We start from the raw sequence: 12,512 nt of genomic DNA on the forward strand, positions 1-12,512 counted from the left end.
TTATTTGTGCTTCAAGCCTTCCATTGAAAAATTTAATCTCTCTAGGTATAGTTGATCATATCTCTATGTTTTATCTCTTTCATGTTGTCTTGCTGATTGCTATTTCTTATCTTATTGTATCAGCTACCAATTCTAAAACTATGGTTCGTAACAGAAATCTGCCTTCTGTTTCACTGCAATTACAAATTATTTTTCCCGACTAGAATTTATTTTTTAATAAGATTGTAGGACTTCTAGTTCATATGATTCAGGAATGGATTTAGTATTCTCTGAAATGTTTTTCTTTTTTTTTATGTCTGAGAGATGTCTCTGTTGTTTCTCTCTGTCAGTACAATGAATGTTAATAATGTTTCATAACTTTGAAGTGTGTTGGGGTTAAATTCTATTCGATTGTGGTGTGTTGTTCTTTTAATAAGATTCACTTCCCAAGAGTTTAACTCAGGAGTTTTCAAATGTGTGTGTGTTGTCAGCTTTCAGTGTCAAAGTTATGTTGGCTTTGTAAATGAATTAGGTGTCACTTCATCTTTTTCTATATTCTGTACCATGTAAATATATATATATATATATATATATAATTTGAATGGAAGTTCCATGAAAACTTGAATTTGCTAACGTTTACCTCCTCGGAAGTCTTTCACAATGCTTCTGTGTCTTGTATTTACTGGAATCTTTTAATTCTCTGTTTCTTTAACAGTTCTGCCTCTTTTTCTAATATATTGGCGTAGTTAAATCTTTAGATATATTGAACTTAAATCTTTTCTCATGGGACTCTTGGAAACACTGTCTCTTTCCTTTGCTTAGTTTCCTCAGTTGCCCGAGGTTAAAGTGAGAAGCTATGGAGGGCCACTGAGAAGATAAAGACATAAAGTATGCCATCCTGTGTCAGACACAGTAACCTCCCGATAACTCCCTTTTGGTATTACTAATCAGGGATAACACAGCTTGAGAATAAAACACTGTTGGTATCGACTTATAAGTAATGGTATGTTGTAATGAAATTTTTCATTTCTGTGCTTACATCACCTCTTTATTTTATATATACAAACTTTATCTCTTTAATACATGATCTAACGGAAAGTCTGTACTTTTTTTTCTTTGAAAATTCAGTTCTTGGAATAATTTCTCAACTTAGCATTTTGTGTGAGCATGTTCACTGATATCTGACTTTATCTTTATGTTTCCTGCCTTCTGCCTCCCTCATGTTTGCTCGGTCTGTCTAAGTATCGCCAATTGTTGTTCTTCTTTGATGATTGAAATTATGTCATGGTATGAATTTGCCTCTCGATTCAAATTTGACTTCGCGTCCTATGATTCAATGTGTAGTCTTCTTGGTAATTTTGAACATCTGTAATTATGATTGTTGTTGTTGTTGTTTTGTTGTTGTTCTTAGATGGTTACCTCAATGAAATGTGAACATTATCACTCACTTTCGATCTCACTTCTGCTTTATTTGGGTTGTGTCTTTGATGCCCTCTGTTCAAACTCGATTATATTTTACTGTGACTAGAGAATGTGCGCATAAATTCTATTCTGGGGGTGGGGAATTCGTTGATGCCTTTCTAAAGTACAATATAATCAGTTCTGTAAATGTTTCATGGGCCTTTAAAGCAAGATGTCTACTTCTTTATAGGTTCCGGGTTTTGATGTAAAGAAATCGAATCTTGTTCCTTTTGGATTTTCTTAGAATATATTTGACATTTATAAATAACTATCATTTTAATCTTAATCTAGGAGTTTGCAACATTTTATATTATATCGTGTAGCACTTGCAGTGGTAAAACCCAATACTGATAAAATAAACACTCTTTATTTCTTAGTTTCGGTTAAATATGACACTGACTCTAGATTCGAGGTCTGTTTACCATTTGGTCTTTCATTTTCCGTGTTTTGATGTCTTCTGTTTCCTTGTCTGATTCTCGCCAATGCTGTGTTGCCCTCATGGACTGCCCCTCCATCCTGAACGGGGTCTTCCTTACCATGTCTCAGCCTCACATGGAACTGCAGATGCACATTTTACTTGGTCCTTTCATCTCCAAGTCAGGTGACTTTTTTTTCTATAATTTCTTCTGGAAGCATCTAATGAAGTCTACATGTTATTTGTTCTCGGGACTCGCTCTCACAAAACCCACAAACACACTCTGGTGTCTCAGGATGCTGCTTCATTATGTTTCAAAAACTGATTTTGAATCCACCCAGTAACTTTTGAAATTATCTATTTCATATAAATTACAAGACGGGTGTTCTCAGCAGTTGTCAACCCTTTTATTTCTCCATTTCCACTAATTTATTTTTTAAAAAAAGCAAAATATGATTAAGTAACCATTTACAAGTACAGCTAAACTCTTTATTTGAACCAAATGTTACTCCAACAGTGTAATAACTGAAAGAGACCAAGTTAAAGCTACCCTGTTTTGGTTGGAGGTGGGCATGTCCTTGGGGGCTGGGGGCTGGTCACTCTTCTCAGTGTAAAGGGAGTCAATTGCTCAAGCCTTTGGGAAAACCTCTGTGTTTCAGTATTTTATCAACTGCACAAGCGAACTGAGCCCATTGCTGTGTATGGCAAGCCAAGGTGTCCTCAGAAGAGAGTGGCATCTGGCTGTCAACTGCTGTCTAAATTGCCTAGTGTTTGAGATGCATGCTGTGTGGGCTGCCTCAGAATTGAATGCAGGAAAATTGAGGCCTTTCCTTTTTTTTCTGGGCCATCTCTTAGCTTTGCAGTTTTTAAAGTTTATTTATAATCTGTCTTAAATTGACAACATATAGTTTAGATTTGAGACTTTTGACCCAAATTGAAAAATCCTTTCTCTTTGAGGGTGTATAGCCCATTTACATTTTTTCTTTGAGTGTCATGTTTGAGGTTGTGTTTTTTTGTTTTTGTTTTTTTGTTTTTTTGTTTTTTTAAATTCTGCTTCCTTCCCTTTGTCTGCTATCTTTTGTTATACCGCCGAAACCACATTTTTAGTTTCTTTTGCTCTGCTGATTTGGAAAGCATTCAGCCAACTTCCAGAGTCTATGTGGGCTTATAGTTCGACATCTTCAAAACCATACTTCCCCCTAGTTTTAAAAATGTAGTCAGTCTGACTGGTTCCCATGTGGAATGATGATCCAGTGCTATCCTCCCGCCCATCGTGTCTCTCCATGATGGGGTCCTATGGGGCTTTGCTTTTCCACTTGCCTTTCTTCACCCCTGTGACTGCTTTTGGGGAGATGTGAATGAATGGTTCTCTGCCTTCTGAGGCTTGGCCCTATTGCAGGGACTGGGCCTCCTCCTTTCTGTTTCTAGTCTAGATCCTGTGCTGCCCTTGCAAACGTCCTGATTTCTTGTCCATCTCTCACATTTCTTAGTCATCTACATTGTATGCTGAAAGATGGGAGAACGGAGCCAGCCACTTTGGCATTAGTTAGACATGTGTAATCGCGTGTTGAGAATCTACAGAGACTGAGAATCTGCACATGAGGGCAAAGCTCAAGCCTGTGACCATGTGTCAAAGTGGATTCTTAGGGGAGGGGAGTACCTGGGGGAACAGAAGAAGAGAGATGGATGAGAGCCTGAGCCAGGGAGATGAGAAAAGCCAGACTGGATGGAGATGTTTCAGACCAAGCTGGCTCAAGGGTGTAGGGCTATAGGCAGAAAGCTCAGCTCTCCAGGCACTCTTGAGAATCTGGCTTCGTCATTTGGCGTTCGCTCTTCCTTTCATCTTACACTGTGGCATGCATGTGTACTCTGTGCTTAGCACAGGATTGCAGATCTGAGGACCATAGATGCACTTTCTGTCCCTAAAACAAGAGGAAGATGCCGGTGACTTTTCCTCTAATGCTTTCTGAACAGGGACTTCCTACCTCAGCCTCATCCCATTGTTCCTTTGTTTCTTGGAGTACTTTGTGCCTCCCCCACCCCAATGGCATGGGGCTCTGAGCTTCCACCCCACCCTCTATCTCTTCTAGAATCTTACACACTTCTCCATTCTGTTGTCAACTACCCTTCACTTCTTACAGTACTCTAGTGAGTTCCTTCATCCTTAGATCTTTCAACAACCTGTTTCAGCTCCCTTCCCTCTTGGCAGCTTTGCAGAACTCACATATTTGGCTCCCTGCCACCATTCCCATTAAATGGACCCCTGTGCATGGGAGCAGCCTCTCTTCTGAACGCTCACCTGTGCCTAAGGCTCCACCCACTGTGAAGTTAATCTCAACCTGACTCTACTGCCTGTAGCAAGCCGGCCGCCCAAATGCCCCCCTCCACCAGCCCTATGTGTCTCTGTCTCTCTGTGTCTCTGTCTCTCTGTGTCTCTCTGTCTCCCCCCCCCCCCCGTGTGCGTGTGCGTGCGTGCGTGCGTGCGTGCGTGCGTGCGTGCGTGTGTGTGTGTGTGTGTGTGTGTGCGCGCGCGCGCGTGGGTGCATGTATGCATTTCTCTGAACACTTACTTAATTACCACCTGCCACCCCACACCTACACTGGGATACCCTGGTTTTTCCTCCTGGGATCTCAACCCTGTCCTCTCTGCTCCATGTCTGTGACTTCTTTGCTACCTGGTTTTCATTTTCCCTCTTGAGCTCTTGCTCTTTGCACCTGCGCTTGCTACCAAAATGCAACTCACTATGACCTTTACCAACTGGGAGTATCTTCCCTTTGGTCCCAAGGTAAAGTTCAAGGACTTTCACCATTGTTAGAAAGCCTTGTATGACCTGTGCTCCACCAGGCTTACTTCTGGTTCCACCTGCTTCATCCCCATCACAGAAATGCTCTGGACAGCATGATGGGCTCCTCAATCCCCACTCTGTCTCAGTCTGACTCCCCTCCCCTCCCCTCTCTCTCCTTCCCTCTCTTCCTCCCCTCCCCTCCCTCCCCTTCCCTCTCTTCTCCCCCTCCCCTTCCCTCCCCTCCCTCCCCTTCCCTCTCTTCCCCCCTCCCCTCCCCCTCCTTCCTCTCACCCATCCTCTCTCCTCTCCTCTCCTCTCCTCTCCTCTCCTCTCCTCTCCTCTCCTCTCCTCTCCTCTCCTCTCCTCTCCTCTCCTCTCCTCTCCTCTCCTCTCCTCTCCTCTCTTCTCCTCTCTTTACTCAGGCCACTGCTTACTCTCATCTGCCCTTACTCTCTGTATCCTTTCTTTCATCCTCCTCTCCTCAAAACTTGGCAGAAGTCTCCCAGATCTTGCAAATACACTTTTATTCCTTTGGACCTCTTTAGCCTTTGCCTCTTGAAGTCCATCTTCTCTAGAATTCATTTTCATGGGAGTTTTCCCTGCTAAGTTGGAGTCTACTGGAAGGCATAGCATGGTGTCTCTTTGCTCTGACTGCATGCCCTGCAGATGTTTCATGGTCAAGATGGAACCCATGGAAAGTCATTGGGCTAGAGGAGAGGCATAGGTCTATGGCATAAGGCTGGTTGGGGCAGGCTAGGCAGCTACTTGATGGGATAATACGGAACTTTGGAAGAGGCAGCCAGTTGTTTGATTTGAGAATGATATAAGCAATGATGCTCTTGCCATTATGAAAGTATGGACTGAGCAAAACACCACATGGGGTTTAGAATTGACTCACCCATTTGGAAACAGGAAATAAACTGAAGATGACCTGAGGACCATTCAGAGGTAGCATGCAGGGATGTGGCCCAGTAGACACTGGTCTCTAAGTCCTTGATAGATGCTCATACCCAGGAACCTCCCTTGGGCTTCCCTGGAGACTATAAAGTCTCATAGTTTTATACCCATTAAGGTACCATCAGAGGGGAGGGTTCTCACTATGAACTTTGGAAGTACTTGTCCTCTGAGCCTTGAGTTTATGTCTACATATCTGGTACATGGCAGGTCTTTCACAACTAGAGGTCTTTCACATGGTGATCTATGCCATTGTGGTGTCCCCTTTGTTGAGACAAGCTGACCATTGGCCTTCAGTTTGACCAAGACTAAGATCAAAATGGTTAGAATATAGTCAGCACAGTGGTTCATTTTTCTGAGTTAGTGTGGCCTTCATCTGGTAATGTACTACCTGAGGGGGGAGGTGCCGCCTCTCTTTCAGCACCGTGCAACCATTCAAGGAGGGTGTGTTGTTCACCACATCTGCTTCCCACTGCCAAATCAGGCCTCAGAAAAGCTTTCTGGAAGTGACGCCAGCTTCAGGGACAAGGCCCAAGTTTCTAGGGGTCAACACCGTTCCATGGTTCCTGAAGAGATGGTAGACTATGGAACGTAGGCGTTATGTTTTTGACCTATGTAACATGGTCCACTAACTCTCAGTATCCAATCCATCCTCGGAGGGCACCCCGGAGGTGTTACCAACAGCGAGGAAGAGAATCGGTTCATCCTCACCCACTCCGTGTACTTTCAGTTGCTATGGCTGATATCTGATCTACAGCAAGACCACCATCTTCTGGGCCCCCAGTGAGCCCTCTAGGAGACTTTTGGGAGCTTGAGTCCTAGGACCCGAAGACATGGTCTTTCCATGTGAAATGCATGAGATGTCTATGGGACATCTCCAAACCAGCCAGCTCTGGAGGCTTTGTGGAGCCCATTTTCCCTCAAGGGAGACCTACCTGTTTAGCATCTACCCTGCTCTGAGCATTGAGGAAATGCTAACATCTACCTCTTCTCAAGTTCAAGTCCAGCCTCAGTTCAGTTGGGTTTTTAGTGGCAGTGCCAAGTGGGGATGAAATAGTAGTTTTGAGTTTAGGGAGATGGTTGACCCAAATAATACCTTTTTTTTTTTTTTTTTTTTTAAAGTTCACTATGCCTTAGAAGGCTTCCTGGAACTGCCTTTGATTGAAACAGATGTGCCATTGTCTTTTTTTTTCTGGTGGCACCCTTTTCCTATGGTTATGATTTGGTCTCACAAGGAGATAGGGCAGGGCTTCCAATGCCCTGATCCATGTGCTTGGCCTGCTTTAACTAGCCAGGTCATCTTTGTTTTTTTATTGCGTACAGGATATTTGGCTTTCCTAATTTGGCACCACTCCTGCACATTAGCCCCCTGCCGTGCATGCCCTTATGCCTACTGTCCCTGAGTGCCCATTCCTTCAGCACCCGGTAGGCACTTCAGCAGCATTTGTGGAGTAGTAACCCCCACAGCATCGTTTGTCTGCAACCTTTATGAGCTTTTGGAAGAGCTGCCGATTTTGGGGATGAGTTGCTGGTGTCAAACCTGACATGAAGATGAGACTCTTGGCTTTTGTGTGCCTGCCGCATGATGCATGCTTTGTGCCCAGCCAGACTCAAGATTCCACCAGCTCAATGGCCCAGAGGGCTTCCTGGACGTGCCCTCAGCCTTTGTCCTCGGCGTCTCTGTGTGGTACTTGGAGAGATAGTAGACCGTATAGCGTACGCTTTATCTGTGACGTATGTAACACGGTCCACTAACCCTCAGTATCAAATCCATCCCCGAGGCCCCTGGAGAAGATGCTGTCTTCGGGGAGACGCCAGTAGACTCATCATCAGGGCTTCTCCATGATGCTGGAAGAGATGGTTTTCAATATGGCGTGTGTTCTTTCCTGCATGATGGGAAATGACATAATCTCCCCCTTCCTCTGCTGAGCTCTGCCTTGGGAACTCTTGCCATCTCTGGGGAGGAGACCACAAAGCTTTCTGGGATCAGTGCTCTTCGTGACCTCAGTGACAGGGGTGTCTAGGCGACTCTTGGTTAGTAGACTCCATGACCTGCTTCTTCTCAACACCATCCCTGAAGAGGTGTCCTGAGGCAACCTGGCAGACATGAACCTTCTTACAGCTGTCCTTGCTGTCACGCGGTACTTGAAGAAATGGTTTACCGTCCCACATACATTTTGAGTATGTATGTGGGACGGTAAACCGCTTCTTGGTATCCAGCCCAGCCATCCAGTCCATACCATCCTCGAGCAAGCCTGAAGTGAGAGAAGAAACGTTGTTTTGGCTTGCTCTCTACATCGGGCTGCTTGGCCAAACATCCCTCTGCTTTTTGTGTGCTTTCTCTGTTAATTCATGTGGCAAGGTGTTCCTGTCAGCTTCAGTGCAGCCCTTAAGGGCTTCTTCAAGGATGATGACAACCTCCAGGAAGGTGTCCTACATCCCAACTGGGCATGCTCCCTCCCTCCTTAGGACTTGAAAAAGTGGCAATTAGCTCCACAGATGCTCATCATCAAGGGATGCTGCGTGTTTTCATCATCTGCAAAGCTATCATCAGATGCCTTCAAGACATTATGCCCATAGAAGGACAGCTAGGGCTACATGATACAGTGCAAAGACAGATGCATGAAGACACAGTCCCTGTTTCCACTGATGCTTCGTATATAGTATCTTTTTTTCCATATCAAGTCTAGCCTTCTAGAGGAAGATGACCCAGCCTGGCTCCTCCATGTATGCTTACAGATCAAAGTTGCTTCTTGGCTCACTTCTTCTTACCTCCAGCCCAGCCTTGGAGAACTTGCTGAAGATGCTGCTAGCCTCAGAGACAGGGCTCTGGTTCTTGCATCAGCAATGACCTCACGGTACCTGAAGAGGGATCAAGCAAACTGCATGTGTATTATTAACACCATTTGTAACCTGGCCTACTCTTTTCAATATCAACTTCAGCTTTGAAGGTTTCCAAAGAGGCCCCATTAACCTTGGGGGTGGGGGGGCAAGGCAGAAGGACAAATGCCTTGGGGTAGAGGTTGTCCATGCTTCTTGCTTTACTTACAGCGCATGTTAATTTGGTCCACCTTCCCATAATAGTGAATGCGCCTTGGGGGCTTCCTGTGAACAATATTTCCTTAAAGGCACAGTGCTAGTTACGGGGTCTTCTCTTCGCGTCCTTGCAAACTTCTCTTTGCTATATTCTCTGCATCTGCAGCAGGCAATGCATGGTGGTCTCTTTTCAACATTGCATCTAGGGTTTCCTGGAAGTGATAATCATGAGGAAAGAAGCCAGCTCCTGCACCACCCTCTCTCCATGGTACCTGAAAAGATGGTTGACCATAGAACATGCGCTACTTCTGTGTCGTATGTAGTATGGTCCACATCTTCTCGTTATCAAAGTCATTCGTGAGGGTTTTCCAGAGACCGAGCCAACTTCATGGGAGATATCCTGTCCTGGCTTCAGCACAGTACTTGGGGAGATGGTAGACTGTCGAGTGTGTGCGTTAATTCCAGCATGTACAGCATGGTCCACCACATCTCTGCATCAGCCGGTCACCAGGGGCTTTCTGAAAGCCATACCAATTGAGAGTAGGGCTCAGGCGGCAGACCCTATCCAACACAGATTACCCAGTGCTTGGCTACAGGCCATGTTCATTACCTACGACTCTGGCCATTTGATCCAAAGCCAATATTTGGCACCCAGCCCAGCCTTACAGGGCATCCTGGAAGTCATAGTGGCATTAAACATGAGTTTGTGGCCATTGCCACACATGCCGATTGCTGGTAGTTTGTGACACTCATTGAGAAGGCATTTTGGAGGTAACACCAAATTAAGTAAAGTGAGCTGGAATCAGCCAGCGTTACCTCAAGGTATTTGAAGATGCGGTTGACCATGGTGTGTACGCTTTATTTATGACGTAGGACACATGGTCTACTTCTTCTCAATATCACATCTCGCCTTGGAAGACTTCCAGGAGGTGACATCTGCTTTGAGGAAGAGCCAGTGTCCCGGTCTTCCTACTGCTGCTGCTTGGTACTTGGAGAGAGGTGGTCCGTGGCGCGTTCGCTTCATTTATGGCGCACATTACACGGTCGACCTCTTTGCGGTATCTAATCCCGCCTTGCGAGCTTTCCTGGAGCTAACACCAGCTGTGGGGTGGGGACACTAAATGTGTGTGCTAGCGCAACCCAGCCAGCGGGTTTGTCTTTTCTTGTGTCTGACAATAACTCTTGTGTGGCAGCCTTCTTCTCAGCAAATTTCTCTGGCTTGGCAGCTTCGTGGGCAGGGTGACTTGCAGACCAGGAAAGTGGCATCGACATGTGATACACGTGTGGGTGCGTGAGGTGGTTGACCAGAGAGCACACGCTATATTTGTGCCGTTTGTGACCTGGTCCACTAACCCTCAGTATCTAACCTTCCCTTGGAGAACTTCCTGGAAGAGATCTCAACTTTTGGGGACAGAGGCAATAAGCCAGCTGTACGCTGTTAGACTTGGAGACAGCATCCTCAGTACTTGCAACATATGTGCCTGTTATGGTAGTATTGGATGGGCTTCCAATGCTGTCCTATACTTGGATCCCTTCCTTGATATGGGGCCATCCAAGTTCAAGAAACGTACCATGTTGTCAGACATGACCAGGGTGTGTGTATGCCATTTATATATGGCACAGGTCGCAGGTCACCTTAGCACACTTGCATGCTAAATCTGTGGGAGGAATCATCTTTGGTTTGGGGGCATCTGTGCCTTTCTGTGGTTACCCAAAATGGTGGTAAGTCCTATAGCCAGTCTCTACTGCGCCACTGCTCTCTGGTTGTGACATAACTTCAGGATCATGCCATGGAGGTCTGCTGTACTGGGGCATGTGATGGGATGGCTGTCAGATATATATCAACTAATGGCTTGCTTGAGCACTTTGACTAACATCCAGTGTGCAACCCTGCATTCAACAGGCCTGCCAGGTCTGAAGGTCACGTTGGGGAATTACCGAGGTAGTCTTGTCAGTGTTCGCTTCTGGTACCGGAAGAGAGGTTTTCTGGGTCTCTGTTTCTTTGATGAGAATGAAACACACCCAGCTAACCTTTTTTTCAGTATCAAATCCCATCTTGGAGGCTTCGTGGTCCAGATCCCAGTCTCAGGGAAGGATGGTCCTGTCAGCATCCAGCCAGGGGACAGGAATAACTGGTTCTCCACAAAGCCAGCGAGTGGATTATCGTTCTGAATGGTGTCCTTTGTCCTCTAAACCCTCCCAGGCCTGCCAGGTCTGAAGGTCCAGTTTGGGAAGGTGTCATTGTTATTGTTAACTGAGGATGTGGAAGAGGGGTTTCTGTGTTTGAAACACATTTGGTCAACCTCTCTTCCCATCAGAACAAACTATGGAGGCCTTCTGGTCCATACCTCAGCCTCAGCTGAGGACACACTAATAGTTATGAACAAGTGAGTGACGGACAAAACCCATCCCATACATCAGATTTCTGTTGCCTGTGCTTCTAACCTTCAGTATCTTGTCCATTCTCAGGAGGACTTCTCAACCAATATGGTGTTCCAAAGTTGGGGAAGATGGCAGCCACCGAGGCAACTCTACCCCAGGTCATCACAGGTAGGTTGCACCCACTTTGCTTCTAACAGGTTAGACACAGCCACCCCCACACATGTCCAGCATGCTTTGGAGGCACGGTGATGGGCTTTTAATCAGCCAACCCCTGCTATAGGACTGTCTATTGTAGAGAACACCCACTGTGTCAGATGGTACCTAGATCCATGCTATTCACACACACCCACATCCTTGTAATAAGAGACTTGGAATCAGCAGTGTTCTAGCAGTAGGAAAGCAAACCTGAAATTGGCACACACATTTGCCCAGTGAGCTTTAAGATATGAAATCTGGAGCGGGGCAGTGGTGGCGCACGCCTTTAATCCCAGCACTTGGGAGGCAGAGGCAGGTGGATTTCTGAGTTCGAGGCCAGCTTGGTCTACAGAATGAGTTCCAGGACAGCCAGGGCTATACAGAGAAACCCTGTCTCGAAAAAAACCAAACCAACCAACCAACCAAACAAACAAACAAATAAACAAAAGATGTGAAATCTGTTCTTAGTCCTTAACTCCACCCAGGGTTGTGGTCAGCAGTAGAGCTTTCTGTGGGGTTCCAGGTAGAACACAATTCTCATCTGCAAATCATGAGCCCTTTTCATAGGCATTTCATATCAGATATCTACATTATGATTTATAACAGTAGCAAAATCACAGTTATGAAGTAACATTGAAAATAATTTTACAGTTGGGGATTACCCAACATGAGGAAGTATATTAAAGGGTCACAGCACTAGGAAGGTTGAGAACCACTCGACCAGGGGGTGGAACTGCCTGCCCCTGCCTGCTGCTTCTTTATACTACCACATGTGCTGGCACACATTTACCTTCCTACTAACTTTATAATGTGTCTGCTTTTAGAATCTTACCTTCCCTGGAAACTACCCAGACTCACAACCAGAGGGCTGGGTCGCTTCTCATCACCCACCTACCTCTTGGAACCAGAATCCGAGGCTCATTCCTGAACACCCCCAATGTACTGTACTTGTTGAAGTTGAGAGCTACTATTCCCCTGTTATCTCCTGAGGCACAATTTCTGGGGTCCCTGGTTCCCTTCAGTGACCCCCCCTAAACCTGGAGAGATAAGGAATGCAGGTGGTCTGTGTTGTTGGTAAATAGTCTCAGGCAATTCTGTGGACTGTCAAATTGCACAGGGGTTTTGGTTGCTCTCCAGGGCCCACAGAAGCAGACACTTCTGACAAGGCACCTGGCACTTTCCAGCTGCCTTTGTTTGCTTTCTGACCAGTGCTAATTGATACTTGAAGGAGAGGTTGTCCGTGTTGTCTTCTCTTTATTTATGATGAAACATACACGGGAAACCTCTTTTTTAGTATCAAATCC

At 45.6% G+C, this 12,512-nt stretch overlaps 10 non-coding genes across 10 annotated transcripts; 9 read left to right on the plus strand and 1 right to left on the minus strand.

Annotated features, from left to right (window-relative positions):
- Window positions 1-6,165: 6,165 nt before the first annotated feature.
- On the plus strand, window positions 6,166-6,231 carry Mir379 (microRNA 379). Its single transcript, NR_029880.1, has one exon. It is a non-coding gene; the product is annotated as a microRNA 379 (primary transcript).
- Window positions 6,232-7,280: 1,049 nt separating this feature from the next.
- Window positions 7,281-7,362, plus strand: Mir411 (microRNA 411). The gene has a single exon (NR_029916.1). It is a non-coding gene; the product is annotated as a microRNA 411 (primary transcript).
- Window positions 7,363-7,743: 381 nt separating this feature from the next.
- Mir299a (microRNA 299a) lies at window positions 7,744-7,806 on the plus strand. The gene has a single exon (NR_029650.1). It is a non-coding gene; the product is annotated as a microRNA 299a (primary transcript).
- Mir299b (microRNA 299b) lies at window positions 7,751-7,799 on the minus strand. The gene has a single exon (NR_049185.1). It is a non-coding gene; the product is annotated as a microRNA 299b (primary transcript).
- Window positions 7,807-8,908: 1,102 nt separating the features above from the next.
- On the plus strand, window positions 8,909-8,969 carry Mir380 (microRNA 380). Its single transcript, NR_029881.1, has one exon. It is a non-coding gene; the product is annotated as a microRNA 380 (primary transcript).
- Window positions 8,970-9,422: 453 nt separating this feature from the next.
- Mir1197 (microRNA 1197) lies at window positions 9,423-9,542 on the plus strand. The gene has a single exon (NR_035429.1). It is a non-coding gene; the product is annotated as a microRNA 1197 (primary transcript).
- Window positions 9,543-9,613: 71 nt separating this feature from the next.
- Mir323 (microRNA 323) lies at window positions 9,614-9,699 on the plus strand. Its single transcript, NR_029757.1, has one exon. It is a non-coding gene; the product is annotated as a microRNA 323 (primary transcript).
- A 216-nt stretch (window positions 9,700-9,915) lies between these two features.
- On the plus strand, window positions 9,916-9,996 carry Mir758 (microRNA 758). The gene has a single exon (NR_030421.1). It is a non-coding gene; the product is annotated as a microRNA 758 (primary transcript).
- Window positions 9,997-10,586: 590 nt separating this feature from the next.
- Window positions 10,587-10,683, plus strand: Mir329 (microRNA 329). The gene has a single exon (NR_029762.1). It is a non-coding gene; the product is annotated as a microRNA 329 (primary transcript).
- Window positions 10,684-12,423: 1,740 nt separating this feature from the next.
- Window positions 12,424-12,508, plus strand: Mir494 (microRNA 494). The gene has a single exon (NR_030269.1). It is a non-coding gene; the product is annotated as a microRNA 494 (primary transcript).
- The last annotated feature ends 4 nt before the right edge of the window (window positions 12,509-12,512 follow it).

Source organism: Mus musculus, chromosome 12 (genome assembly GCF_000001635.26).
Source record: "Mus musculus strain C57BL/6J chromosome 12, GRCm38.p6 C57BL/6J".
In the NCBI taxonomy this organism is placed as follows: domain Eukaryota; kingdom Metazoa; phylum Chordata; class Mammalia; order Rodentia; family Muridae; genus Mus; species Mus musculus.